Source organism: Colossoma macropomum, unplaced genomic scaffold, assembly GCF_904425465.1.
Source record: "Colossoma macropomum unplaced genomic scaffold, Colossoma_macropomum, whole genome shotgun sequence".
Taxonomy (NCBI): Eukaryota; Metazoa; Chordata; class Actinopteri; order Characiformes; family Serrasalmidae; genus Colossoma; species Colossoma macropomum.
This window is the reverse complement of record NW_023494808.1, coordinates 13,346,597-13,371,951: the sequence shown is the minus strand read 5'-3', so window position 1 is coordinate 13,371,951 and position 25,355 is coordinate 13,346,597. Positions and strand designations below refer to the sequence as shown.

At 48.6% G+C, this 25,355-nt stretch overlaps 18 non-coding genes and 1 pseudogene across 18 annotated transcripts; all 19 read left to right on the top strand.

The window, feature by feature from the left end:
• Positions 1-9,938: 9,938 nt before the first annotated feature.
• On the top strand, positions 9,939-10,053 carry LOC118798489. The gene has a single exon (XR_005006064.1). It is a non-coding gene; the product is annotated as a U5 spliceosomal RNA (small nuclear RNA).
• A 5,911-nt stretch (positions 10,054-15,964) lies between these two features.
• LOC118798459 lies at positions 15,965-16,136 on the top strand (annotated as a pseudogene).
• A 477-nt stretch (positions 16,137-16,613) lies between these two features.
• On the top strand, positions 16,614-16,728 carry LOC118798484. Its single transcript, XR_005006059.1, has one exon. It is a non-coding gene; the product is annotated as a U5 spliceosomal RNA (small nuclear RNA).
• Positions 16,729-17,014: 286 nt separating this feature from the next.
• LOC118798446 lies at positions 17,015-17,205 on the top strand. The gene has a single exon (XR_005006027.1). It is a non-coding gene; the product is annotated as a U2 spliceosomal RNA (small nuclear RNA).
• Positions 17,206-17,682: 477 nt separating this feature from the next.
• Positions 17,683-17,797, top strand: LOC118798483. Its single transcript, XR_005006058.1, has one exon. It is a non-coding gene; the product is annotated as a U5 spliceosomal RNA (small nuclear RNA).
• Positions 17,798-18,083: 286 nt separating this feature from the next.
• On the top strand, positions 18,084-18,274 carry LOC118798445. The gene has a single exon (XR_005006026.1). It is a non-coding gene; the product is annotated as a U2 spliceosomal RNA (small nuclear RNA).
• Positions 18,275-18,751: 477 nt separating this feature from the next.
• LOC118798482 lies at positions 18,752-18,866 on the top strand. Its single transcript, XR_005006057.1, has one exon. It is a non-coding gene; the product is annotated as a U5 spliceosomal RNA (small nuclear RNA).
• Positions 18,867-19,152: 286 nt separating this feature from the next.
• On the top strand, positions 19,153-19,343 carry LOC118798444. Its single transcript, XR_005006025.1, has one exon. It is a non-coding gene; the product is annotated as a U2 spliceosomal RNA (small nuclear RNA).
• Positions 19,344-19,820: 477 nt separating this feature from the next.
• Positions 19,821-19,935, top strand: LOC118798481. The gene has a single exon (XR_005006056.1). It is a non-coding gene; the product is annotated as a U5 spliceosomal RNA (small nuclear RNA).
• A 286-nt stretch (positions 19,936-20,221) lies between these two features.
• On the top strand, positions 20,222-20,412 carry LOC118798443. Its single transcript, XR_005006024.1, has one exon. It is a non-coding gene; the product is annotated as a U2 spliceosomal RNA (small nuclear RNA).
• Positions 20,413-20,889: 477 nt separating this feature from the next.
• Positions 20,890-21,004, top strand: LOC118798479. The gene has a single exon (XR_005006055.1). It is a non-coding gene; the product is annotated as a U5 spliceosomal RNA (small nuclear RNA).
• Positions 21,005-21,290: 286 nt separating this feature from the next.
• On the top strand, positions 21,291-21,481 carry LOC118798442. The gene has a single exon (XR_005006023.1). It is a non-coding gene; the product is annotated as a U2 spliceosomal RNA (small nuclear RNA).
• A 477-nt stretch (positions 21,482-21,958) lies between these two features.
• On the top strand, positions 21,959-22,073 carry LOC118798478. Its single transcript, XR_005006054.1, has one exon. It is a non-coding gene; the product is annotated as a U5 spliceosomal RNA (small nuclear RNA).
• Positions 22,074-22,360: 287 nt separating this feature from the next.
• LOC118798441 lies at positions 22,361-22,551 on the top strand. The gene has a single exon (XR_005006022.1). It is a non-coding gene; the product is annotated as a U2 spliceosomal RNA (small nuclear RNA).
• Positions 22,552-23,028: 477 nt separating this feature from the next.
• On the top strand, positions 23,029-23,143 carry LOC118798477. Its single transcript, XR_005006053.1, has one exon. It is a non-coding gene; the product is annotated as a U5 spliceosomal RNA (small nuclear RNA).
• A 286-nt stretch (positions 23,144-23,429) lies between these two features.
• Positions 23,430-23,620, top strand: LOC118798439. The gene has a single exon (XR_005006020.1). It is a non-coding gene; the product is annotated as a U2 spliceosomal RNA (small nuclear RNA).
• A 477-nt stretch (positions 23,621-24,097) lies between these two features.
• LOC118798476 lies at positions 24,098-24,212 on the top strand. Its single transcript, XR_005006052.1, has one exon. It is a non-coding gene; the product is annotated as a U5 spliceosomal RNA (small nuclear RNA).
• A 287-nt stretch (positions 24,213-24,499) lies between these two features.
• Positions 24,500-24,690, top strand: LOC118798486. The gene has a single exon (XR_005006061.1). It is a non-coding gene; the product is annotated as a U2 spliceosomal RNA (small nuclear RNA).
• A 477-nt stretch (positions 24,691-25,167) lies between these two features.
• Positions 25,168-25,282, top strand: LOC118798475. Its single transcript, XR_005006051.1, has one exon. It is a non-coding gene; the product is annotated as a U5 spliceosomal RNA (small nuclear RNA).
• The last annotated feature ends 73 nt before the right edge of the window (positions 25,283-25,355 follow it).

Sequence of the window (25,355 nt, the reverse complement as noted above, 5' to 3'; positions counted from 1 at the left end):
GTGTGATGCGTATTGTTTGTGTGATGTTTATGCGTAGATATGGCCGTGTGGTTGGTGATGCACAAAGAACCTGTTGATGTGATTGCTTTTCTCGAACTTTATATTACGCTTATTTCATTTAATAGTCTATTCAGGAGATCTTAACTTTATGTAGTTGCTATTTATTTTCAATGATGGTTAATGCTTTGTATGTAAATTATAGCATTCCTTAATCCGTGTAGATATTCATAATAGATTAACATTAGCACCTTACACGAAGCTGAAATTAGCTTCTTGTTCGAATTTCCACCTTAAATGGTGCATCAGCCAGCTTCTTGTTCGAATTTTCCCGTTCCACCTTAAATGGCGCAGCTTCAGGCACCAGAAAGAAGCTGGCGAATAGGAATCCAGCTTCAGCTTCGTCCTTCTTACTGTCTTTGGGCGTTTTATTTTCATGTGTATTAAGATCGGAAGTGATTCACACGCTGATGGATTTGCTGATGTGTGTGAGATTATGTTTCTCGCGCTAAACTCGGTTTTTAATGTCAGGTGCAGACTGAATACTTTTCTGCTGGTCCGGACGGCTACTTAGCACGATCAGTTATTAAAGAAATAAAAGCTACCAAGAGCAGTCTGTGCAACCTAGATTAATCTATGTCTGAGGATTATAACAAAACAGAAAATCGGAGTAATAAGGAAGTTGTGGCTGATTTAATCCTGAGGCTCTTCATTTCTCAATACAAGTGAACTTGTTCACAAGCGACTCTTGACCGCTCCAACATGGCGGATGCACAGCCGTATCGGCTCAGATAGGCAACAGCAGGCAATGCGGCATCTAGATATGTATATCTATGGATAATCAGCTGGGCGTTTTTCAGACTCCGCCCTTTGCTCGCAGCATTTGTACAACGACGTCAATCTGGCGGCTGCGTTAGTTGATTTTCCGATAAGTCTAACTTCTTAGAGCTAGCAACAGAGTTTTAGGGCATCATCTGAATCAAATTAATCATTCTAAAGGGTGATATCTGAGTAATATTTATACTCTATATTGTTTTTTAGAGGAGGAAATTTGTTGTGTTTTTTTTTAATCGCTGGAGGGTGACTGGTAAGTTACCTCTGATTTAATTTAGCACGTTACTGCTTTGTAGGTTAGCATGCCACATTGGGTAGCTAGCTAACCTAGGTTAGCTAGATATATGAAAAATGCTATCATTGTTAAAATATATATATAAAGGATAGCCTTTAATACACAGATGCATTAATCATCATAAGTACATAGATTAACTGTGTTGCGTATTCTGTCGTTGAATCCAAAGACATATAGAGCTACATGGTTGAATCTGCAGGAATGTGAGTAGTTGACTAACTAGCTAGCGTTAGCTGCTAGGTTAGGCTAGGTTTGCTAACTTGAGAGGTGGCGTTCGTGATTTCGCGCTTTAATTTCGTATTAATTATTACCGTCGAGGTAAATATTTAGGGGGCAGTCCATGTGTAAACGGTATTTATTTTATATTTATTTTATATTTTACGTTGGGCTTTAATTTGAATGGAAGCATTGGAGAGTGTATTTGCTGAGCTTCTGCACTAAATTAGACTTTAAATCGGGCGCTGGCGAGAAACTGGAGTTTCTCTTGGAGGAAGCTTGCTCTAAGTTGCACGAAATAAGCTTTTTTGCCCATGAGGAGAATGTTGAAAGTAGAAAGTAGAGCAACGAAACTAAATTAGTAAAATACGCCGCATTTTAAGCAATTAAACGGCGTAATTTAAACAAGTGATAGGGAGTCGATTCCAAAAGAATCGATTCTTCGACTCCAACGCGTCTGGGAGTCGGTGACGACTCCTGGCAAATGACTCCAAGGCTGCGTCCAAAACTGCATACTCCCACACTAAGTAGTATGTCAAAAACAGTACACTACTAACAGAAGTCCGTTTATTAGTGTGGTATGTATACTATAGTAGTATCTGTTTTTGGACGCAGTTTAAGAGTCAAAAAGTTTGGAATCGACTCTTCGACTCTGGTTCCTTTTCAGAGAATTTTGACTGCAGCAATGATTTTCTCAGTACATCACTCTGCCCCTCATTATCTGACATAATCTCTGTGTCCTTTCATCATAAGTTCTGGCGCTTTCTTTATTAAATTAAGTAAAGTCGAGAAGAAAACCCGGAGGGCGCATCTCTAACTTGCATCGCTTTTGTTTCACTCGGACGCCGCCGGTTTCAAAATGGTGGAAGAGCGCCGCCTGCCGGCTGGGTTCTTGAATTGCATCTGTAGTTTACTGTGCAAAAATGCTTAAAACGCGCCAAAATGCAGGAAATACCCCCAAAACGTTCACATCGAAAACAGTCTAAGGTAATTTCAGACGTAATTCCATAAATAAAATAGGATCTTACCATCATGACATTGCTAATAAATCTACTGGGTACGGTAACTGCTGATGTCTTGCCTTTAAAAATGTGCAGTAAGCACTTTAATTGTTACTAGATTCGTCTGAGAAACACCTGAACGAAGAATTTGTAAATAATTTCTTTGAAATACTAAAGGACAATCAAATTATTTAATATCTGTGTTTTATTTATATTTGTATTTCATATTTCTAAAACTTGCACTAATTCATCACTGTTTTGAGAGCAGTATATGTAGGACCCTGATTTTATGCAGTCAGAAAATAACTACTTTCCATATGTATTTTAAACTCTTGCTCACCTTTGTTTTATGTCATCTTGCTATGTGGAACAGATCCTGCGCCATTCCAGTTTCCATCTATTGCAGAACTATGTACAGTCAGCAACGATACAAGAACTGGATAATCTCCAAGTGTTGGGCCTGTACACATCCGTTACATCAATAATCAAGCGCTGGCTACATTAACCACTGATGGCAACGGTGAAGGTAGGCGTGGTAGTAGTTTCAGTTTTCTCTCAACTATTAATGCCACTGCTGAACACAAACAAAACAACAGCAATTTCTTTTGTGATTAATGTATTAAGTAATTTATTAATTAGGGAGTTTTTTATTGTACGGAGATATTTGCAAACATCCCACCACTTTTTAGCAACTTTCTTTGTCAGTGAAGCGATATGTTTACTGTATATGTTTAGCTGAATAAATTACGGGCAGAAATAATTTATGTGAGGTGACCGAATCAGGCCAGTGCTCCAGATATGGACACTTAAACCACAGTAAACTCATAATAATTCATCATATAGTAAAGTGAGCTTCTGCTTTAGTTTGTGTGGCTAAGCTGCTGCACTACAGCAGCCACTTATGTCATTTACAGACTTCTGCCTTTGGGTCATTCTACAGAAATGTCCACTTTTCTATCTCTCCATAGGTGTCACTGGTATTACCAATCCTCATTGGTGTTACACATAAGAAAGGTAACACAAGGGACAGTAACACCAGTGACATTTGTCATGAAAAATGCGTTTTACAAAATGGCTGCTACAGAGCATCAAACCACATGTTGTCAATCGTGTAATGTCCACTAAAATATGTAATCTAATCCATTTGTATTCTGTTTTTTCGCAAGTACCTAAGAATGAAGTAGGTCATACCAGTGACTTCAAATAAAAAAAAGCTTCATATGAAATCATGATCTAAATCTAGGATTTCTGACTACTGAAAAGACACAGTGGACTTACCATGTGCTTTTTTCTTAGATCCTGAGAAAATAGGTAAAAACAAGTCAAGTGACGTCATCAGTGTGATTCTTATTTCAGTAATTTACATCAGAGTATTTTTTTTTATGTGGTAACACCAGTGACACGACTCCTGTGGACAACAACTTTCATTATATATTTTATCATATCTATTTGCCATTTGTTTTGTCATTCAATTTATATATTCCATAGTCATGTATAGATTATTGTAGTTAAAATAACAGAAAAACGTTATTTTTCTTCAAAATATGGCGCTCACCCTTTGTACTTGACTGTGGGGACAAGTACTTCTGTGGTGCTTGGAATTCTAGATAATTGATTTAAAAACCAATATTGCTAAATTCATGATTCAAGAAGGTGTAATTGTAAAAGTAACTTACTGTTTTATTTTAAAATATAAAAAAATATATAATTCTAACAGGGGCGGCACGGTGGCGCAGTGGGTAGAGCTGTCGCCTCACAGCAAGAATGGTCTGGGTTCAATTCCCGGCCGGGCGACCGGGGTTATTTCTGTGTGGAGTTTGCATGTTCTCCCCGTGTCTGCGTGGGTTTCCTCCGGGTACTCTGGTTTCCTCCCGCAGTCCAAAAACATGCAGTGAGGCCAATTGGACATACTGAATTGCCCCTAGGCGTGACTGTGTATGTCTGTCTGTCTGCCCTGTGATGGACCGGCGACCTGTCCAGGGTGTATCCTGCCTTCCGCCCAATGACAGCTGGGATAGGCTCCAGCACCCCACCGTGACCCAGCAGGATAAGCGGTTTAGATGATGATGTATGTATATAATTCTAACATTTTTTAATTGTAATATATCTGTAAACGCTAGGAAATGGATGTTTCTGTAGAATGACCACTTTACTCTGTGTGCTTGCACTTTGAGTAGAGTCACTCTCTTTACCCTATAATGATGTAGGGACATCACTGTCTGAAAAATGATATGTAAGTCATTTTCAAAGATAGAACAGGCCTCTGTACCTTTTTGACAGCTGTCTTGTGAGTTGCAGTTTAAGCATAGGCACCCCATTTCGATTACTTTTCCAGCTTGCTCTCGAATACTTCAACTCACCGCTCAGATGTGTGTCTCACCTATGTTACACAAGTGACCATTCACGACAGAAGGGAAGGAGGAAACAGAGATTATTCAAATGCCCCTGGCAAGCTAACTTTAGTGAGCTGAGCAACTAACCACGCAAACTTTGCAATGCAAACAAATTTTGATAAGTTTAAGTATAACAAACATAATGTGTGAGAGTAATTACTTTGTCTGGCTATTCATTTGGAGTAGAACTGTGTTAAAATGCCTTTGTTTTTGTTAGCTGTGTAAAGTTTAGCATGCTAAAGAGCCAGCTAGCAGAGCAAAGTGATGTTTCAGCAGTCATATATAACAGAAGGAGTAGTTTGTAATATAAAGCTGAACAAATCGAATGCTGTGGCTCATACACAGCTTTAACCGCCATTATTTTCAGGTCTTAGAAAGGGAAATGCATCAGGTAAATGTGCTCTAATATTTGGCACACAAACAAGGGGAAAACTCCTGTTTGATATCTGTTCCCATATGGCCGTATAACTGATTGGTTGTGGGGAAAAGTTAGGTGTACTCAAGTTTTAGCTATAATATTAAGCAATGCTGTTTTAATTCTACGTACCTCTTTAAAACATACCTTATTTAATTATCGTTTGATCAAGTATTTAATATAGCCACAGTTATTTTCCACTGGTTCAATTAGTTGGATTGAGCCAAATAAATGTAAATAAAATAAATAAAATAGAAATTAAAGTGCCTGTTGTCTCTACTACGCACCGTGAAGCTAGCTTTAACTGTGTGCTATGGCTCTTCCCTTTCTGCTTATTTTACTTTAAATTTAACTTGAGTGCTTTGAAACTTGAACTTTCTGCAGTGTGACGTGCTGCTGTGAAACAACTAAGCCAAAGTGACTGGATTTTTCTCTAGAGCATCTTGCTCTATCCCTGGATCTTTTAGAACTAAGGATGGTGCCTCTGATCCCCATCTACAGCCAGGAAACAGGACCAGAAAATGGTAACAAATAATATGTACACGTCAGGTTTAATTCCCTGTTACTATTAAAACATTGGGTTGTTATGAGGCCTTTAAAAGCCATTAGACTGTGGTCGAGTAAGGTCCTGTTTCCACTCTGTGTTATTTACTGACGGAGTAAAATTTGCAGTGGTTTCTGTATAACTTATGTGTCCTGGTGGTTAGGTTAGGTATGAAAAGTGAAAATATAAAAGTGAATGGTACTAATGGGTATCTGTAGCTGGACTCCGGAGTGACTCAAGATTTAACTAGAAAGTGACGTTCTAATTATTTTTAGATACCGCCCAGGCCTAATAGAATTCAAATGTGATAAAATAAGCATGAGAGAAACAAGCAAAGAAGTAAAGGTTTATAAAGAGCAGTCTATGCCAGTGTTTCTCAATCCAAGTCCTAGATGTCCACTGCCCTGCATGCTGTAGGGTTTCCTCTGCTCTAACACAAGACGTTCATGTTAAAAAGGGCTTGCAGACATTTCGAATGTTTTTAGTTTGTTTTGTTTTGACAGGTGTAAACAGTCCGCCTATACTCAAGTTCATGCCAAAGAACTTGAGGTCCTCCAGAAACAGTGGGTTTCAGTCCAGCTTAGTCCACACTAAGCTACTGGAGTTAATATCAGAGCATGCTTTTTTCTCTTCAAGCAACACATCAGTGCTGTACTGTATGCATAATCTGCCTATTGCCTGTTTTAACATGTGACTCTCGGGAGACTCTATCATTCAACAGCATGAACTGCTGCTAACGGCTGGAGGAGAAAGAGGTGCTTCAAGGACTCCACTTGGTGCCGCTCTTCGCCATGGATGAGGTTCCAGTTACCGTCCACCTGTACAACCTGTTCGTGGCAGATGAAATCATTAGTGCTTTTCTGGGACGCTACTGCTCCTTGGTTTCGGCTGGGGAGAAGCTGCGGGGCAGGTATGGGATTTGGAACGGTAAGCGGAGGAGCCTGATGAGGTTACGAGTTGACCCAGCCAAACCCGGAGGCCTGTTGCATTCCCCGGGTAGCTTTGCCATTGGGCCACACCGGGGCTTTCTGCACTACCCGGGCTAGCCCCTGTAGTGCCTGAGGTGTGGAGCACTCGGTCGTACTAAGGAATCCTGTACAGGCCAGAGGTACTGCTTTTGTGGTTCTGAGGGCCATGGGGCGGCGGACTGTGAGGTACCCAAGGCATGCAGTCTGTGTGGCAGTCGGGAGCATCTGTTCCGGGCCTGCCCTTCCCACCAAGGTACCTTTGCCAGTCTTTTCAGAGATGACCTTCAGGTCTGGGAGGATGCTCCTCCGGTGATGGGTTCTGCGGCTGCTGCAGCCCCACCTGCAACGGCTCCTCCGGTGCCTTCACCTGCGGCTCCCAGCCTGTCCCTGCCCCCGGCTCAGGCATCTCCAGAGGCCTCTCAGCCTCCAGGTGCAGTTGCTCAGCTGGTTCAAGTAGCTCCATTCTCAGCAGTCCAGCAGCCGGAGGTTGCCCGAGACACCTTGGTCGAGGCAGCGTCTGCGGCACAAAGTGAGGAGCCGGTTCCAGTGCAGGAACCCCCTGCTCCTTCATCCACCTGGACACCCATAAACTGGGTGGAGGTTCTGGAGGAACTGGACCCCGTTCCTGTACACCGTGGGGCAGACTGGGCTGACATGGTCATCCCAGACAGCCTGGAGGACCTGCAGGCTCTGCCTGGTCCTGCAGAGGGACCTTCCAAGAGCCGGCTGACAAGAGAAGCCGAGGACACGGAGGAGGAGCATGGGCCGAAACGGGCCCGAAGAAGCCCAGCAATTAGCTGGGAGGTCTGAGGGGCATGGACAGTCAGGGACTGAGTTTTGGCGGTTTGTGGGGCAGGGTTGGTTTCTTGGGAGTGTGGGGTGGGGTGGTGTGGGCTGGGTTTGTGGGGCAGGGTGGGTTTCCTGGGAGTGTGGGGTGGGGTGGTGTGGGCTGGGATTGTGGGTTTTGGAGGTTTGTGGGGCAGGGTGGGTTCTTTGGGAGGGTGCAGGGTGCAGTCAGGGGTGGGGGTGCGGGTGTGGGTCAGAGAATGGGAGTGCACTGGGGACTGTGGGTTGAGGGATGGGGGCCAGCGGGTGGGGGTGTGTTTTCAGTGGCTTCCTTAAATGTTAGGGGGATTAAGCAACAGATGAAAAGGACTGCAGTTTTCTTGAGTTTACGTACTTATCGTTTTGATGTCATGTTCTTACAAGAATGCCATTTGGTTTCCCAGAAGGATGCAGCTTCATTTGCAAATGAGTGGAGATCAGGACCATCAGTATGGGGGGTGGGTGATGGAAGGGGGGATGGCGTGGGCATCTTGTTCAGGTCACATGACTTCGCAGTCACTTTGGTTCAGTCCCCGGTTCTGAGCGTTGATGCGGAACGGAGAGGGGAGAAGATCAGAACTCTAGTAGTTTACGCTCCCTGTACAGCTAGGGAAAGAAGAGGTTTTTTCCAGCTGTTGGAGCCCTTGCTCTGTACAAACAGGGTTCTGATAGTGGGAGGGGACTTTAACGTAGACCTGGACGGGGGGCGGGGGCGGGGAGGGGAGCTGGCTCGGGTGATGGCAAACGCAGGATTGGTCGATGCCTACAGGGCAGTCGAGCCATGTGCAGATCGTCATACTTGGAGGAATTCCAGGGGTGATGCCTCTCGGCTCGACCTTCTATTTGTGGCCAACAGGGCCCAGATACTAGGCTTTCTCCTGAGGCCTTTTTGGGCCTCAGATCACTGCCTGGTCAGCATAGACCTACTGGTAGAAGGGGGACAGCTGGTGGGGGCAGGAGCAGGCCAGGAGGAGGAAGGTAGAGGTCAGGAAGTAGGTGCAGGACCTGCAGGCTGCCTGGCGCGAGCGCGGCCAGGAGAGGCTCAGGGTCGCCAGCGAGGCGTTGCGGGCCCATACGTAGCTCAAGCCCATAGCTTCTGCATACAGGCCAGCAGGCAGAAGCTGCATGTGGACGAGCGCCCAGCATGCTATTTCTTTGACACCATGCGGCAGCAGCAGGGTAGGGGACACATCAGAGGCCTAAAACAGGGTGAGCAGATGCACACCACAGTGGAGGGGATGTTGGAAGTAGCTGCCTCATATTACAGGGAGCTCTTCCAGGCCAGGACACCGATCGGGCATGACGCACCCGAGTTCTTGAACGTGGTGGCGGGTCGGCTGTCCGAGGCTGACAAGGCTCCTTTGGAGGGTGACCTCACACTGCTGGAGGTCGAGAGCGCCATGCTGTCCCTCAAGTGTGGGATAGTCCCCGGGGCTGACGGGCTACCAGTAGAGTGGTATCGCACCTTCTGGCCTCTGGTGAGCCCCGACTTATTGGAAGTTTATCGGGAGGCTGGTACGTCAGGATGTCTGCCATCCACTGCAAGAGTGGGATACATCACTCTCCTGTTTAAGAAGGGCGACAGAACCGACCTAACAAATTGAAGACTCATCATTCTCCTCACGGCAGACTATAAGATCTTGGCCAAGGTGCTGGTCCTGCAATTCAGGGAGGTCATGGCAACAGCGGTACACCCCGACCAGACGTGTGTGGTTCCAGGCCGCATGTTTGCCATGAACCTGGCCCTGATCAGGGATACGCTGACATGGGCGGAACAGCGCAAAGTGCCATTGGCTCTCCTGAGGCTGGACCAGGAGAAGGCCTTTCATCAGGTTGATCAGGTCTTCTTGTTCAACGTGATGGGTTTCAGTCTGGCCTTTCTTTCATCAGTGCGCCTGCTCTATACAGGAGTGGTCAGCTGCGTACGCATAAACGGGCATCACTTCGGGTTGGTGTTGCAGAGGGGTGGGGTATGACAGGGATGTCCTCTGTCACCTCTCCTGTACGTATTGTACCTGGAGCCTCTGGCAGAGACTTAGGAGGGAGCCTACTTTTACAGGTCTCCTCATCCCAGGAGGAAAGGGCTCGAGCACAAAAACCTCAGTTTATGTGGATGACTTGACGCTCTTCCTTAGTACAAATGAGGATTTCCGGGCGGCTGGAAGAGTCCTGGAGGCGTTCTCTGACGCCACCGGGGCCCGCGTCAACCGGAGTAAGTCCTCAGTCCTGTACGCAGGAGCTTGGCAGGAAGGACTAATGTGCCGGGAGGCTTCTCCCTGTGCCAAGATGGCCTTAAGATTTTGGGGGTAGTGTTCTGGAGGGAGGACTGTGCCTAGAATAACTGGGACGCGGCCCTTGGAAAGCTACAGGCCAAGGCCGAGCTTTGGAGCAGGAGAGACCTCTCGCTCATGGGCTGGGTACTAGCTAATAGGCTCAGGCGCTTCCAGGTATAGCTCGGGTTTCTCTTCATTCACGCACAAATCTTCCGCTTTTTACTAAAGATTTCCGTGGAGGGGAACGTTGACGAGTTCTTCTTATTTTTGAAGGCTCTGCCACGGCAGAGCTAAATCTGTTTTGATGTGTTTAAAATCAGGGGGTGGTGTTCTTGCAAAGGTGCTTTCGCATTTAACTGTGTGCACACGGCGCATGCATTGGGCGCTGTGTAGCGAAACAGGGGCGAAGTGCAACTGGCCCGGTCGCTCCGGTCCGATGGGACAAGCGCCGGAGATCGAAGCGCTCCGCGTTGTTTGCCTGGCATGGGGCGGGGTTAACGTGTGACCCTCCGCTGTTACCGTGCAGTAGGTTTGAGCTTGCGAGGGGCCGGTCTCGCGCTAGGTGCGGGTTTCTGGTTATCGCTTCTCGGCCTTTTGGCTAAGATCAAGAGGACGAGACTGCGATCGACTCTCTGTGGGGAGACAGTTGCCTGTTTAGTGGCTTCTGTCGTTACCTGTCAGAGAGAAATTTCTGCGTGGAGAGACGTGGATTTCTTTTTCTGCTTGTTTGAAGAGGAGATTGGACCCCTTGTTGCCAGGCATTGTCGTTCTTAAGGTAAGCCTTTTAGTGGTTTTAGTTTATTTATTGTTTTTTACTGTATTTTAGTGTTCTTAGTGTGCTGTTGGTGCCTCCACCATGTCGGCTGCTCGTGCCGGCATGGGGAGGCACCACAGCGTAAGATTTTCTTTTCGGGAGGTTGAGGGGAAGCTCCTGGGGATGTCCAGATTGGACTTCTCCAGGAAGCTCATCCAACAAACCTTGAATTTTAAACCGGAAGAGATAAATTGTATATTGACTCTGCCTGGCAACAAGGGATTCGATGTAAGCTTTAGGTCTGCACTTTTGTTTAGAAGTTTCTGGCTTAGGTTTGAAGAAGTGAAAGCCCAGTTCTCCATGTTTTCTGTTGAGAAACTTTCTGACAATTCACGCCGTGTAGTGATTGTTAGAATGTTCAATGAAACAGTGACGGGAGAAGACATTTGTACATGGTTGGGGAGATTCTGCACGGTTAAGGGGCAGCCTGTCAAGGTGGTGGACGAGGACGGCATTTGGAACTGCTCGTGGCGAGTTCCCATTCAGCAATGGGAAGACCCGAGCGGTTACCTAGGCTTGAGACACTTGCCTTCAATGATAGTGCTGGGACAGAATCGTGGCTACATTTTTTATCAGGGCATGCCCAAGTTATGCCGCAAATGCGGTAAGCTTGGGCACCTAGCTGAAGCGTGCCAAGAAACTGTATGTGGAAAGTGTAAAGAAATTGGGCACACCTATGAGGAGTGCACCAATGGCAAGAGGTGCAATCTTTGTGGGGACTCCAGTCACCTTTACAGAGATTGCCCAAAATCATTTGCCAACAGACTCAAAGCTAACAAGATGGCTGCCCCTGTAGATGGTTTGGTGGAGGAGAACAAAGAGAAGGAAGGAGTAGAGGGGGCGGCCCCAGAGGTTTTGGCGGGAAATTCAAACCCCCAGCCAGCCTCTGTGACTGGCCAAGAGATGGTGGGACAGGCTAACGAGCAGGAGGTGCACGAGGAGAGGGGACGGGAGGCCACACCCTCCCAACATGAAAACCAAGAAGTACAGGAGGGGAGGGAGGATACTCCTGTCTCCTCTTTAGAAACAGTGCCTGACCTGGGCCCACCATCTAATGGGAGTGAGGATTCTGTCCCACTCCCAAATGCTCAAGCTGGGAAGAGACCGGCAGCATCTCCTCTGCCTTTGTTGGCAGAGAAGAAACAGAGGGCGACGCAAGATCCAGGGAGTTCCTCATCGGAAGACCTGGATCGGCTGTGGCCCACTGGCTCGCCAAATGAGGTATCTTTTCTCAGCATAGAGCTTAAAGCATCCACGCCTAAAGCCCCACAAGAGCATGGCTCTGTGGGGCCACGGGCTGGAGAGTCCTGTCCCCTTCCTTTACCCAGAAGGGTGAAGATTAAGGAGGAACAGGTCTCACAAGAGATTACGTGATTTTAAGTGTTCCCTTTTAATAAGTAACTCTGTAGTCTTTTAATTATAAGTTTGAAGATCTTTTAGAAGTTTTTAACCTGTTCCCCCAACCATACTGCTTATGGCTCTCACAATCTCGACCATTAATGTCAGAAGTGTGAGAGCCACTATAAGAGCACAAAGTATCCTTTCCTTTTTAAGTAATGTAAAGTCAGATGTGTTTTTACTACAGGAGTGTGCATTGCCATTCTTACAGTCATACAGAGACTGGGAGCAGCGGTGGTCTGCAGGCCCTTCTCTGTGGAGTGGCTCACATTACAACAAAGCTGACGGCGTCGCCCTTTTAATAAAGAATCCTAACATCTTGGTGAAGGGCAGCACGGTGGTGAGGGAAGGGCGGGCGATTTTAGCACATTTGACTTTTTTAGGGAGGGATTTTAAAATTCTTAACGTGTATGGTTTTAACGACAAACAGGACAGGTGCGAACTTTTAGAAGATCTGCAGCCCCACCTTTTAGGGAGGGAACCTTTGGTGGTGGGAGGGGATTTTAATTGTGTTTTAGAAAAAAAAGATAGAAAAAATGCAGGCGATGATTTTAATTTAGACAAGTCGTCCCTTTTATTGCAGGGTTTAGCAAAAGATTTTAAGCTAGTGGACTGTTTCAGAAAAGTGCATCCGAAGGAGGAGGGCTTCACCTGGTTCAGTGGTGATGGAGCCCGGGCCTCCCGAATTGACTACATTTTTACAAGAGACTGCCCGCCTACAGATGCTACATTGATTCCTCTATTCTTTTCTGATCACGTCATGCTATCCTGCACCCTGTCCTTTCCCACAGGTGTGACGATAGGGGGAGGGCTGTGGAAGCTGAACTGCTCCTTGTTGCAAGATGAAGAGATTGTTAAAAGCTACAGGGAGCAGTACAGCTTCTGGCAGACCCTTCAGGACTGCTACGATTCACGGGCACAGTGGTGGGAGATGGTGAAAAGACGGACAAAAGACTTTTTTAAGAAAGCTGGGCAAGATAAAAAGAATAGAGAGAGGAGGTGCATGGGGGGGCTGCAAAAAAGACTACAGAGATATTTTAACCTTTTAAACCACGGTCTGGATTTTAATGAAGAAATCAAACAGGTAAAAAGAGAAATGTCAGTTTTATCTGAAATAATAAGCAAAGGAATTATTTTAAGAAGCAAAGAGCAGGAAGTCGAAGAGGGAGAAAAATGCACGAGATATTTTTTTAAGAAAATTTTAGCAAGGGGTGGGAAAATTATAAAATTGAAAGAAGAAGACAGGGAGGGAGAAAATAACAAAGAAATTTTAAATATGGTAGGAGAGTTCTATAGGAATTTATATGGGGAAAAGAATGTGCATAAAGGAGCAATGGATGAAGTCTTGAATTTTATAGATAAAAAAGTAAACAGTCATGATGTTTTAACAGATGATTTTACAGTCTTAGAAATTCAAAAGTGTCTTAAAGGTTTTAAAAAGGGCAAATCCCCGGGAGAGGATGGACTCCCCGTGGAATTTTATGACACCTTCTGGGACATTTTATCAAACGACATACTGACTGTTTTTAAAGAATTTGAAAGACTTGACAGACTCCCGGACAGTTTTAGAATAGGGATAGTTTCTTTGCTGCATAAGAAAGGGGACAAGACTGACATAAGAAACTGGAGACCAATTACTCTTTTAAACGTGGATTGTAAACTTTTTAGCAAAGTTTTATCAAGACGAATGTCGACGGTTTTAGAGGACGTGATCCACCCGGATCAAACCTGCGCCGTTCCTGGAAGGAAGATCACGGACAGCCTAGTGCTGATCCGAGACGCCATCTGTTTTGCGAGAGACAGAAACATTCGGCTTTTAGTACTAAATTTAGATTTTGAGAAAGCCTTTGATCGGGTCTCGCACCAGTTCCTGTTTCAGGTTCTGCAAAAGATGGGATTCCCAGGGAGGTTTATAGAATGGGTGGGGCTGCTGTATCGGGACATCAGCAGCAGAATTATGGTAAATGGGCACCTCACAAAAGCGATAAATATTCGCTCTGGCGTCCGTCAGGGGTGTTCTTTATCTCCACTCCTGTTCGTTGCTTGCATCGAGCCGCTGGCGCAGATATTGAGAAAGGATAAATGGATCAAAGGACTAGACTTGCCAGGTGGACTGACGGCGACCTGTTCTCTGTACATGGACGACGTCACGCTTTTATGTTCGGACGTTTTATCGGCCCAAAGAGCACTGGACTTGACTGACTGGTATGGAAGGGCCTCGGGCGCTAAGCTCAATAGGAGCAAGTCCGAGGCCCAGCTCTTTGGGCCATGGGGGCACATACAGACGAACCTGGACTTGGATTTTAAAGAGAAAGACATGAGGATTTTAGGGATCAAATTTGACGAGGAGGGTGGTGGACGGGGCAACTGGACTGACATGATAGGGAAAGTGAAGCAAAGACTGGGGTTTTGGGGACTGCGACAGATGACAATGGAGGGCAAGATTTTAATAATAAAAGCTGTTGTTTTACCCTTGCTTTTACTCCTTTGTTCTGTTTTTAGTCCTCCACGTTTTTTTCTTTTAGATCTAGAGAGGGCGGTGTTTTACTTCCTGTGGGGGTCCAAATGGGAGCGTCTGCGACGGGAGGTGGTAAAGAAGAGGCCAGAAAACGGAGGGAAGGGGCTCCCAGACCCCCACCTGTTTTTAGGAAGCAAGTTCATCGCCCTGCACGTGCAGTATGCAATGACCCCATCCAGAGACAACAAGACGGCAGCCATGGCGAGGTTCTGGATGGGGTCTTACCTGCAAAGTTTACGCATTTTAACCCCAGATCTTAGAACCCCCGTGTCTTTTACCCTGCCACCAGAATATGGTTTTATTAAGAAATTTTTAAGGAAATATTTTTTAGAAAAAGAAAATGTCACCATTTTAACTAATGCAAAGTCTATGGTCTCTCTTGTACAGGACCGGGAAGAAGTGAGCCCTGTTCCCGGCCTCACACTAAGTGAGGCCAAACAAGTTTGGAAGAACGCAGCCCACCCTGCTCTCCAGAACAAGCACAAAGACCTGTGCTGGTTGGCTGCCCATGAGATCCTCCCGGTCAGGGCCGTGATGCACTCCCGGGGCATGGGGACAAACCCGATCTGCCCGCGGCCCGGGTGTGGCGAACCCGAGACCGTGCGGCATGTGCTCTGGGAGTGCAGCGTGGCGAGGGACCTGTGGGGCATGATCGGCCCCCTGCAATGCCCGAGCCTGCCGGCAGGGGCGGTCCACCCGCTGGTTTACCGGCTAGCGGTGAACGGGGTGGGCCAGGGCACCGAAAAGTTACCAGCAGAAGAATTCACTGCGCTCTGGCTCACCCTAAACAGCGTGAAAGCCGCCTTGTGGACCGCCCGCAACCTGCTGGTGGGAAAGCGCGTGACGGTGCCACTGCATGCCATCTATCAGCTGGTAACATCCTCGCTGCAGGTGGCACCGAACGTCGCCATTCGGAGGAGGGGGCCGGGGCCACACGTAGGGGGGTCCAAACCACCACGGTCCCTGGCTCCCGTAGATGCCCCCCCAAAGAGAACGTGACAACACAAAGGGTGGAGCAGCGGGCATGGAGCGAGGATCTCCGCTGGAAGAGATAATCAGCAGCCTGGCGACTTCTGGGGATCAGGGTGGAGCCAGCTTGATAGAGGCTCACCCCGGTCCTGGACAACGGAGACCCTTTTATTGCATATTAACACGCCTTTTAATGTATTTATTGGCTTTTAAGAAATATGTTGTTTTATATGTTGCATGTTTTTTAAACCTACACAGTGTTTTTACATGAACTTTTAAACACACACTTCTTGAGAAAAATCTTTTAGAAAATCATTGAGAAAACCTTTTAAACAAAGCTTATTTATTTTTGTTTTTTTTCTTTTATGTGTGAGTGTTTTTAAAAGGGTGTTTTTACCAATGAAATAATCAAAATGTAAAAACTGTGTGTTTTATGTGAGATTTTTATGTTCATGTGAAGAATGCAATTGTATGTGTATGAATTATAGGAATGGTGACAATAAAATACTTTCAAAAGAAAAAATCTGTTCTTATCAGTTTAATATCTGATACGTCCTCTATATGAGGACTACATATTAAATTGATTTTTAGAACAGGGAGACGGAAGAGGAGCTTGCTCCGTCCGCTCCACGCATCGACCTGGTATTGCAGTACCTCCAGGAGCGGTGCACCTCCTTAAACCGTTTGAAAGATAAGAGACAGGAAAAACACGGAGGTGTTTCTGGTTTGGGTTTGACAGACCCCGTTAGGGTGGCGTGTGTTTCTCGTCACGTGACGGCGTGTCTCTTACCATGTGGCGGTGCGTTGTGAGTAACACACGGCGAGTGTAGCTCGGACCCGTGGTACATCTGGGGTCGTTCGACTCGGGGTTGTCCTTTTTCGCCCATTCACCGTTTTCCCTCCTTTTTTCTTTTAATAAATTTGGATATCAAGTTTGTACATGTAATGTCCTCTTCCCTTTTCACTTTCGGCAGAAGCTGCCCCGCCCTGATTTGACACCAGCCCATAGGGAGGTCTTCATCAAAGCGGGGAGTCCGTGCCAGGCAGCAGGAGAGAAGAAACGGGGACGATCCTGAAGCTCTCAGCGCCTTCTACCCTCAGCCAGCGTCTTAGGCCGCCAGTAGGTGTACGGAGGCTCAGGCGCTTCCAGGTATAGCTCGGGTTTCTCTTCATTCACGCACAAATCTTTCGCCTTTTACTAAAGATTTCCGTGGAGGGGAACGTTGACGAGTTCTTCTTATTTTTGAAGGCTCTGCCACGGCAGAGCTGAATCTGTTTGATGTGTTTAATGTCAGGGGGTGGTGTTCTTGCAAAGGTGCTTTCGCGTTTAACTGTGTGCACGCGGCGCATGCATTGAGCGCTGTGTGGCGTAAACAGGGGCGAAGTGGAACCGGCCCGGTCGTTCCGGCCCGATGGGACAAGCGCCGACGGTGGAAGCGCTCCGCGTTGTTTGCCTGGCATGGGGCGGGGTTAACGTGTGACCCTCCGCTGTTACCGTGCAGTAGGTTTGAGCTTGCGAGGGGCCGGTCTCGCGCTAGGTGCGGGTTTCTGGTTATCGCTTCTCGGCCTTTTGGCTAAGATCAAGTGTAGTATCTGTTCTTATCAGTTTAATATCTGATACGTCCTCTATATGAGGACTACATATTAAATTGATTTTTAGAACAGGGAGACGGAAGAGGAGCTTGCTCCGTCCGCTCCACGCATCGACCTGGTATTGCAGTACCTCCAGGAGCGGTGCACCTCCTTAAACCGTTTGAAAGATAAGAGACAGGAAAAACACGGAGGTGTTTCTGGTTTGGGTTTGACAGACCCCGTTAGGGTGGCGTGTGTTTCTCGTCACGTGACGGCGTGTCTCTTACCATGTGGCGGTGCGTTGTGAGTAACACACGGCGAGTGTAGCTCGGACCCGTGGTACATCTGGGGTCGTTCGACTCGGGGTTGTCCTTTTTCGCCCATTCACCGTTTTCCCTCCTTTTTTCTTTTAATAAATTTGGATATCAAGTTTGTACATGTAATGTCCTCTTCCCTTTTCACTTTCGGCAGAAGCTGCCCCGCCCTGATTTGACACCAGCCCATAGGGAGGTCTTCATCAAAGCGGGGAGTCCGTGCCAGGCAGCAGGAGAGAAGAAACGGGGACGATCCTGAAGCTCTCAGCGCCTTCTACCCTCAGCCAGCGTCTTAGGCCGCCAGTAGGTGTACGGAGGCTCAGGCGCTTCCAGGTATAGCTCGGGTTTCTCTTCATTCACGCACAAATCTTTCGCCTTTTACTAAAGATTTCCGTGGAGGGGAACGTTGACGAGTTCTTCTTATTTTTGAAGGCTCTGCCACGGCAGAGCTGAATCTGTTTGATGTGTTTAATGTCAGGGGGTGGTGTTCTTGCAAAGGTGCTTTCGCGTTTAACTGTGTGCACGCGGCGCATGCATTGAGCGCTGTGTGGCGTAAACAGGGGCGAAGTGGAACCGGCCCGGTCGTTCCGGCCCGATGGGACAAGCGCCGACGGTGGAAGCGCTCCGCGTTGTTTGCCTGGCATGGGGCGGGGTTAACGTGTGACCCTCCGCTGTTACCGTGCAGTAGGTTTGAGCTTGCGAGGGGCCGGTCTCGCGCTAGGTGCGGGTTTCTGGTTATCGCTTCTCGGCCTTTTGGCTAAGATCAAGTGTAGTATCTGTTCTTATCAGTTTAATATCTGATACGTCCTCTATATGAGGACTACATATTAAATTGATTTTTAGAACAGGGAGACGGAAGAGGAGCTTGCTCCGTCCGCTCCACGCATCGACCTGGTATTGCAGTACCTCCAGGAGCGGTGCACCTCCTTAAACCGTTTGAAAGATAAGAGACAGGAAAAACACGGAGGTGTTTCTGGTTTGGGTTTGAAAGACCCCGTTAGGGTGGCGCGTGTTTCTCGTCACGTGACGGCGTGTCTCTTACCATGTGGCGGTGCGTTGTGAGTAACACACGGCGAGTGTAGCTCGGACCCGTGGTACATCTGGGGTCGTTCGACTCGGGGTTGTCCTTTTTCGCCCATTCACCGTTTTCCCTCCTTTTTTCTTTTAATAAATTTGGATATCAAGTTTGTACATGTAATGTCCTCTTCCCTTTTCACTTTCGGCAGAAGCTGCCCCGCCCTGATTTGACACCAGCCCATAGGGAGGTCTTCATCAAAGCGGGGAGTCCGTGCCAGGCAGCAGGAGAGAAGAAACGGGGACGATCCTGAAGCTCTCAGCGCCTTCTACCCTCAGCCAGCGTCTTAGGCCGCCAGTAGGTGTACGGAGGCTCAGGCGCTTCCAGGTATAGCTCGGGTTTCTCTTCATTCACGCACAAATCTTTCGCCTTTTACTAAAGATTTCCGTGGAGGGGAACGTTGACGAGTTCTTCTTATTTTTGAAGGCTCTGCCACGGCAGAGCTGAATCTGTTTGATGTGTTTAATGTCAGGGGGTGGTGTTCTTGCAAAGGTGCTTTCGCGTTTAACTGTGTGCACGCGGCGCATGCATTGAGCGCTGTGTGGCGTAAACAGGGGCGAAGTGGAACCGGCCCGGTCGTTCCGGCCCGATGGGACAAGCGCCGACGGTGGAAGCGCTCCGCGTTGTTTGCCTGGCATGGGGCGGGGTTAACGTGTGACCCTCCGCTGTTACCGTGCAGTAGGTTTGAGCTTGCGAGGGGCCGGTCTCGCGCTAGGTGCGGGTTTCTGGTTATCGCTTCTCGGCCTTTTGGCTAAGATCAAGTGTAGTATCTGTTCTTATCAGTTTAATATCTGATACGTCCTCTATATGAGGACTACATATTAAATTGATTTTTAGAACAGGGAGACGGAAGAGGAGCTTGCTCCGTCCGCTCCACGCATCGACCTGGTATTGCAGTACCTCCAGGAGCGGTGCACCTCCTTAAACCGTTTGAAAGATAAGAGACAGGAAAAACACGGAGGTGTTTCTGGTTTGGGTTTGACAGACCCCGTTAGGGTGGCGTGTGTTTCTCGTCACGTGACGGCGTGTCTCTTACCATGTGGCGGTGCGTTGTGAGTAACACACGGCGAGTGTAGCTCGGACCCGTGGTACATCTGGGGTCGTTCGACTCGGGGTTGTCCTTTTTCGCCCATTCACCGTTTTCCCTCCTTTTTTCTTTTAATAAATTTGGATATCAAGTTTGTACATGTAATGTCCTCTTCCCTTTTCACTTTCGGCAGAAGCTGCCCCGCCCTGATTTGACACCAGCCCATAGGGAGGTCTTCATCAAAGCGGGGAGTCCGTGCCAGGCAGCAGGAGAGAAGAAACGGGGACGATCCTGAAGCTCTCAGCGCCTTCTACCCTCAGCCAGCGTCTTAGGCCGCCAGTAGGTGTACGGAGGCTCAGGCGCTTCCAGGTATAGCTCGGGTTTCTCTTCATTCACGCACAAATCTTTCGCCTTTTACTAAAGATTTCCGTGGAGGGGAACGTTGACGAGTTCTTCTTATTTTTGAAGGCTCTGCCACGGCAGAGCTGAATCTGTTTGATGTGTTTAATGTCAGGGGGTGGTGTTCTTGCAAAGGTGCTTTCGCGTTTAACTGTGTGCACGCGGCGCATGCATTGAGCGCTGTGTGGCGTAAACAGGGGCGAAGTGGAACCGGCCCGGTCGTTCCGGCCCGATGGGACAAGCGCCGACGGTGGAAGCGCTCCGCGTTGTTTGCCTGGCATGGGGCGGGGTTAACGTGTGACCCTCCGCTGTTACCGTGCAGTAGGTTTGAGCTTGCGAGGGGCCGGTCTCGCGCTAGGTGCGGGTTTCTGGTTATCGCTTCTCGGCCTTTTGGCTAAGATCAAGTGTAGTATCTGTTCTTATCAGTTTAATATCTGATACGTCCTCTATATGAGGACTACATATTAAATTGATTTTTAGAACAGGGAGACGGAAGAGGAGCTTGCTCCGTCCGCTCCACGCATCGACCTGGTATTGCAGTACCTCCAGGAGCGGTGCACCTCCTTAAACCGTTTGAAAGATAAGAGACAGGAAAAACACGGAGGTGTTTCTGGTTTGGGTTTGAAAGACCCCGTTAGGGTGGCGCGTGTTTCTCGTCACGTGACGGCGTGTCTCTTACCATGTGGCGGTGCGTTGTGAGTAACACACGGCGAGTGTAGCTCGGACCCGTGGTACATCTGGGGTCGTTCGACTCGGGGTTGTCCTTTTTCGCCCATTCACCGTTTTCCCTCCTTTTTTCTTTTAATAAATTTGGATATCAAGTTTGTACATGTAATGTCCTCTTCCCTTTTCACCTTCGGCAGAAGCTGCCCCGCCCTGATTTGACACCAGCCCATAGGGAGGTCTTCATCAAAGCGGGGAGTCCGTGCCAGGCAGCAGGAGAGAAGAAACGGGGACGATCCTGAAGCTCTCAGCGCCTTCTACCCTCAGCCAGCGTCTTAGGCCGCCAGTAGGTGTACGGAGGCTCAGGCGCTTCCAGGTATAGCTCGGGTTTCTCTTCATTCACGCACAAATCTTTCGCCTTTTACTAAAGATTTCCGTGGAGGGGAACGTTGACGAGTTCTTCTTATTTTTGAAGGCTCTGCCACGGCAGAGCTGAATCTGTTTGATGTGTTTAATGTCAGGGGGTGGTGTTCTTGCAAAGGTGCTTTCGCGTTTAACTGTGTGCACGCGGCGCATGCATTGAGCGCTGTGTGGCGTAAACAGGGGCGAAGTGGAACCGGCCCGGTCGTTCCGGCCCGATGGGACAAGCGCCGACGGTGGAAGCGCTCCGCGTTGTTTGCCTGGCATGGGGCGGGGTTAACGTGTGACCCTCCGCTGTTACCGTGCAGTAGGTTTGAGCTTGCGAGGGGCCGGTCTCGCGCTAGGTGCGGGTTTCTGGTTATCGCTTCTCGGCCTTTTGGCTAAGATCAAGTGTAGTATCTGTTCTTATCAGTTTAATATCTGATACGTCCTCTATATGAGGACTACATATTAAATTGATTTTTAGAACAGGGAGACGGAAGAGGAGCTTGCTCCGTCCGCTCCACGCATCGACCTGGTATTGCAGTACCTCCAGGAGCGGTGCACCTCCTTAAACCGTTTGAAAGATAAGAGACAGGAAAAACACGGAGGTGTTTCTGGTTTGGGTTTGAAAGACCCCGTTAGGGTGGCGTGTGTTTCTCGTCACGTGACGGCGTGTCTCTTACCATGTGGCGGTGCGTTGTGAGTAACACACGGCGAGTGTAGCTCGGACCCGTGGTACATCTGGGGTCGTTCGACTCGGGGTTGTCCTTTTTCGCCCATTCACCGTTTTCCCTCCTTTTTTCTTTTAATAAATTTGGATATCAAGTTTGTACATGTAATGTCCTCTTCCCTTTTCACTTTCGGCAGAAGCTGCCCCGCCCTGATTTGACACCAGCCCATAGGGAGGTCTTCATCAAAGCGGGGAGTCCGTGCCAGGCAGCAGGAGAGAAGAAACGGGGACGATCCTGAAGCTCTCAGCGCCTTCTACCCTCAGCCAGCGTCTTAGGCCGCCAGTAGGTGTACGGAGGCTCAGGCGCTTCCAGGTATAGCTCGGGTTTCTCTTCATTCACGCACAAATCTTTCGCCTTTTACTAAAGATTTCCGTGGAGGGGAACGTTGACGAGTTCTTCTTATTTTTGAAGGCTCTGCCACGGCAGAGCTGAAATCTGTTTGATGTGTTTAATGTCAGGGGGTGGTGTTCTTGCAAAGGTGCTTTCGCGTTTAACTGTGTGCACGCGGCGCATGCGTTGAGCGCTGTGTGGCGTAAACAGGGGCGAAGTGGAACCGGCCCGGTCGTTCCGGCCCGATGGGACAAGCGCCGACGGTGGAAGCGCTCCGCGTTGTTTGCCTGGCATGGGGCGGGGTTAACGTGTGACCCTCCGCTGTTACCGTGCAGTAGGTTTGAGCTTGCGAGGGGCCGGTCTCGCGCTAGGTGCGGGTTTCTGGTTATCGCTTCTCGGCCTTTTGGCTAAGATCAAGTGTAGTATCTGTTCTTATCAGTTTAATATCTGATACGTCCTCTATATGAGGACTACATATTAAATTGATTTTTAGAACAGGGAGACGGAAGAGGAGCTTGCTCCGTCCGCTCCACGCATCGACCTGGTATTGCAGTACCTCCAGGAGCGGTGCACCTCCTTAAACCGTTTGAAAGATAAGAGACAGGAAAAACACGGAGGTGTTTCTGGTTTGGGTTTGAAAGACCCCGTTAGGGTGGCGCGTGTTTCTCGTCACGTGACGGCGTGTCTCTTACCATGTGGCGGTGCGTTGTGAGTAACACACGGCGAGTGTAGCTCGGACCCGTGGTACATCTGGGGTCGTTCGACTCGGGGTTGTCCTTTTTCGCCCATTCACCGTTTTCCCTCCTTTTTTCTTTTAATAAATTTGGATATCAAGTTTGTACATGTAATGTCCTCTTCCCTTTTCACCTTCGGCAGAAGCTGCCCCGCCCTGATTTGACACCAGCCCATAGGGAGGTCTTCATCAAAGCGGGGAGTCCGTGCCAGGCAGCAGGAGAGAAGAAACGGGGACGATCCTGAAGCTCTCAGCGCCTTCTACCCTCAGCCAGCGTCTTAGGCCGCCAGTAGGTGTACGGAGGCTCAGGCGCTTCCAGGTATAGCTCGGGTTTCTCTTCATTCACGCACAAATCTTTCGCCTTTTACTAAAGATTTCCGTGGAGGGGAACGTTGACGAGTTCTTCTTATTTTTGAAGGCTCTGCCACGGCAGAGCTAAATCTGTTTGATGTGTTTAATGTCAGGGGGTGGTGTTCTTGCAAAGGTGCTTTCGCGTTTAACTGTGTGCACGCGGCGCATGCGTTGAGCGCTGTGTGGCGTAAACAGGGGCGAAGTGGAACCGGCCCGGTCGTTCCGGCCCGATGGGACAAGCGCCGACGGTGGAAGCGCTCCGCGTTGTTTGCCTGGCATGGGGCGGGGTTAACGTGTGACCCTCCGCTGTTACCGTGCAGTAGGTTTGAGCTTGCGAGGGGCCGGTCTCGCGCTAGGTGCGGGTTTCTGGTTATCGCTTCTCGGCCTTTTGGCTAAGATCAAGTGTAGTATCTGTTCTTATCAGTTTAATATCTGATACGTCCTCTATATGAGGACTACATATTAAATTGATTTTTAGAACAGGGAGACGGAAGAGGAGCTTGCTCCGTCCGCTCCACGCATCGACCTGGTATTGCAGTACCTCCAGGAGCGGTGCACCTCCTTAAACCGTTTGAAAGATAAGAGACAGGAAAAACACGGAGGTGTTTCTGGTTTGGGTTTGAAAGACCCCGTTAGGGTGGCGCGTGTTTCTCGTCACGTGACGGCGTGTCTCTTACCATGTGGCGGTGCGTTGTGAGTAACACACGGCGAGTGTAGCTCGGACCCGTGGTACATCTGGGGTCGTTCGACTCGGGGTTGTCCTTTTTCGCCCATTCACCGTTTTCCCTCCTTTTTTCTTTTAATAAATTTGGATATCAAGTTTGTACATGTAATGTCCTCTTCCCTTTTCACCTTCGGCAGAAGCTGCCCCGCCCTGATTTGACACCAGCCCATAGGGAGGTCTTCATCAAAGCGGGGAGTCCGTGCCAGGCAGCAGGAGAGAAGAAACGGGGACGATCCTGAAGCTCTCAGCGCCTTCTACCCTCAGCCAGCGTCTTAGGCCGCCAGTAGGTGTACGGAGGCTCAGGCGCTTCCAGGTATAGCTCGGGTTTCTCTTCATTCACGCACAAATCTTTCGCCTTTTACTAAAGATTTCCGTGGAGGGGAACGTTGACGAGTTCTTCTTATTTTTGAAGGCTCTGCCACGGCAGAGCTGAAATCTGTTTGATGTGTTTAATGTCAGGGGGTGGTGTTCTTGCAAAGGTGCTTTCGCGTTTAACTGTGTGCACGCGGCGCATGCGTTGAGCGCTGTGTGGCGTAAACAGGGGCGAAGTGGAACCGGCCCGGTCGTTCCGGCCCGATGGGACAAGCGCCGACGGTGGAAGCGCTCCGCGTTGTTTGCCTGGCATGGGGCGGGGTTAACGTGTGACCCTCCGCTGTTACCGTGCAGTAGGTTTGAGCTTGCGAGGGGCCGGTCTCGCGCTAGGTGCGGGTTTCTGGTTATCGCTTCTCGGCCTTTTGGCTAAGATCAAGTGTAGTATCTGTTCTTATCAGTTTAATATCTGATACGTCCTCTATATGAGGACTACATATTAAATTGATTTTTAGAACAGGGAGACGGAAGAGGAGCTTGCTCCGTCCGCTCCACGCATCGACCTGGTATTGCAGTACCTCCAGGAGCGGTGCACCTCCTTAAACCGTTTGAAAGATAAGAGACAGGAAAAACACGGAGGTGTTTCTGGTTTGGGTTTGACAGACCCCGTTAGGGTGGCGCGTGTTTCTCGTCACGTGACGGCGTGTCTCTTACCATGTGGCGGTGCGTTGTGAGTAACACACGGCGAGTGTAGCTCGGACCCGTGGTACATCTGGGGTCGTTCGACTCGGGGTTGTCCTTTTTCGCCCATTCACCGTTTTCCCTCCTTTTTTCTTTTAATAAATTTGGATATCAAGTTTGTACATGTAATGTCCTCTTCCCTTTTCACTTTCGGCAGAAGCTGCCCCGCCCTGATTTGACACCAGCCCATAGGGAGGTCTTCATCAAAGCGGGGAGTCCGTGCCAGGCAGCAGGAGAGAAGAAACGGGGACGATCCTGAAGCTCTCAGCGCCTTCTACCCTCAGCCAGCGTCTTAGGCCGCCAGTAGGTGTACGGAGGCTCAGGCGCTTCCAGGTATAGCTCGGGTTTCTCTTCATTCACGCACAAATCTTTCGCCTTTTACTAAAGATTTCCGTGGAGGGGAACGTTGACGAGTTCTTCTTATTTTTGAAGGCTCTGCCACGGCAGAGCTGAATCTGTTTGATGTGTTTAATGTCAGGGGGTGGTGTTCTTGCAAAGGTGCTTTCGCGTTTAACTGTGTGCAC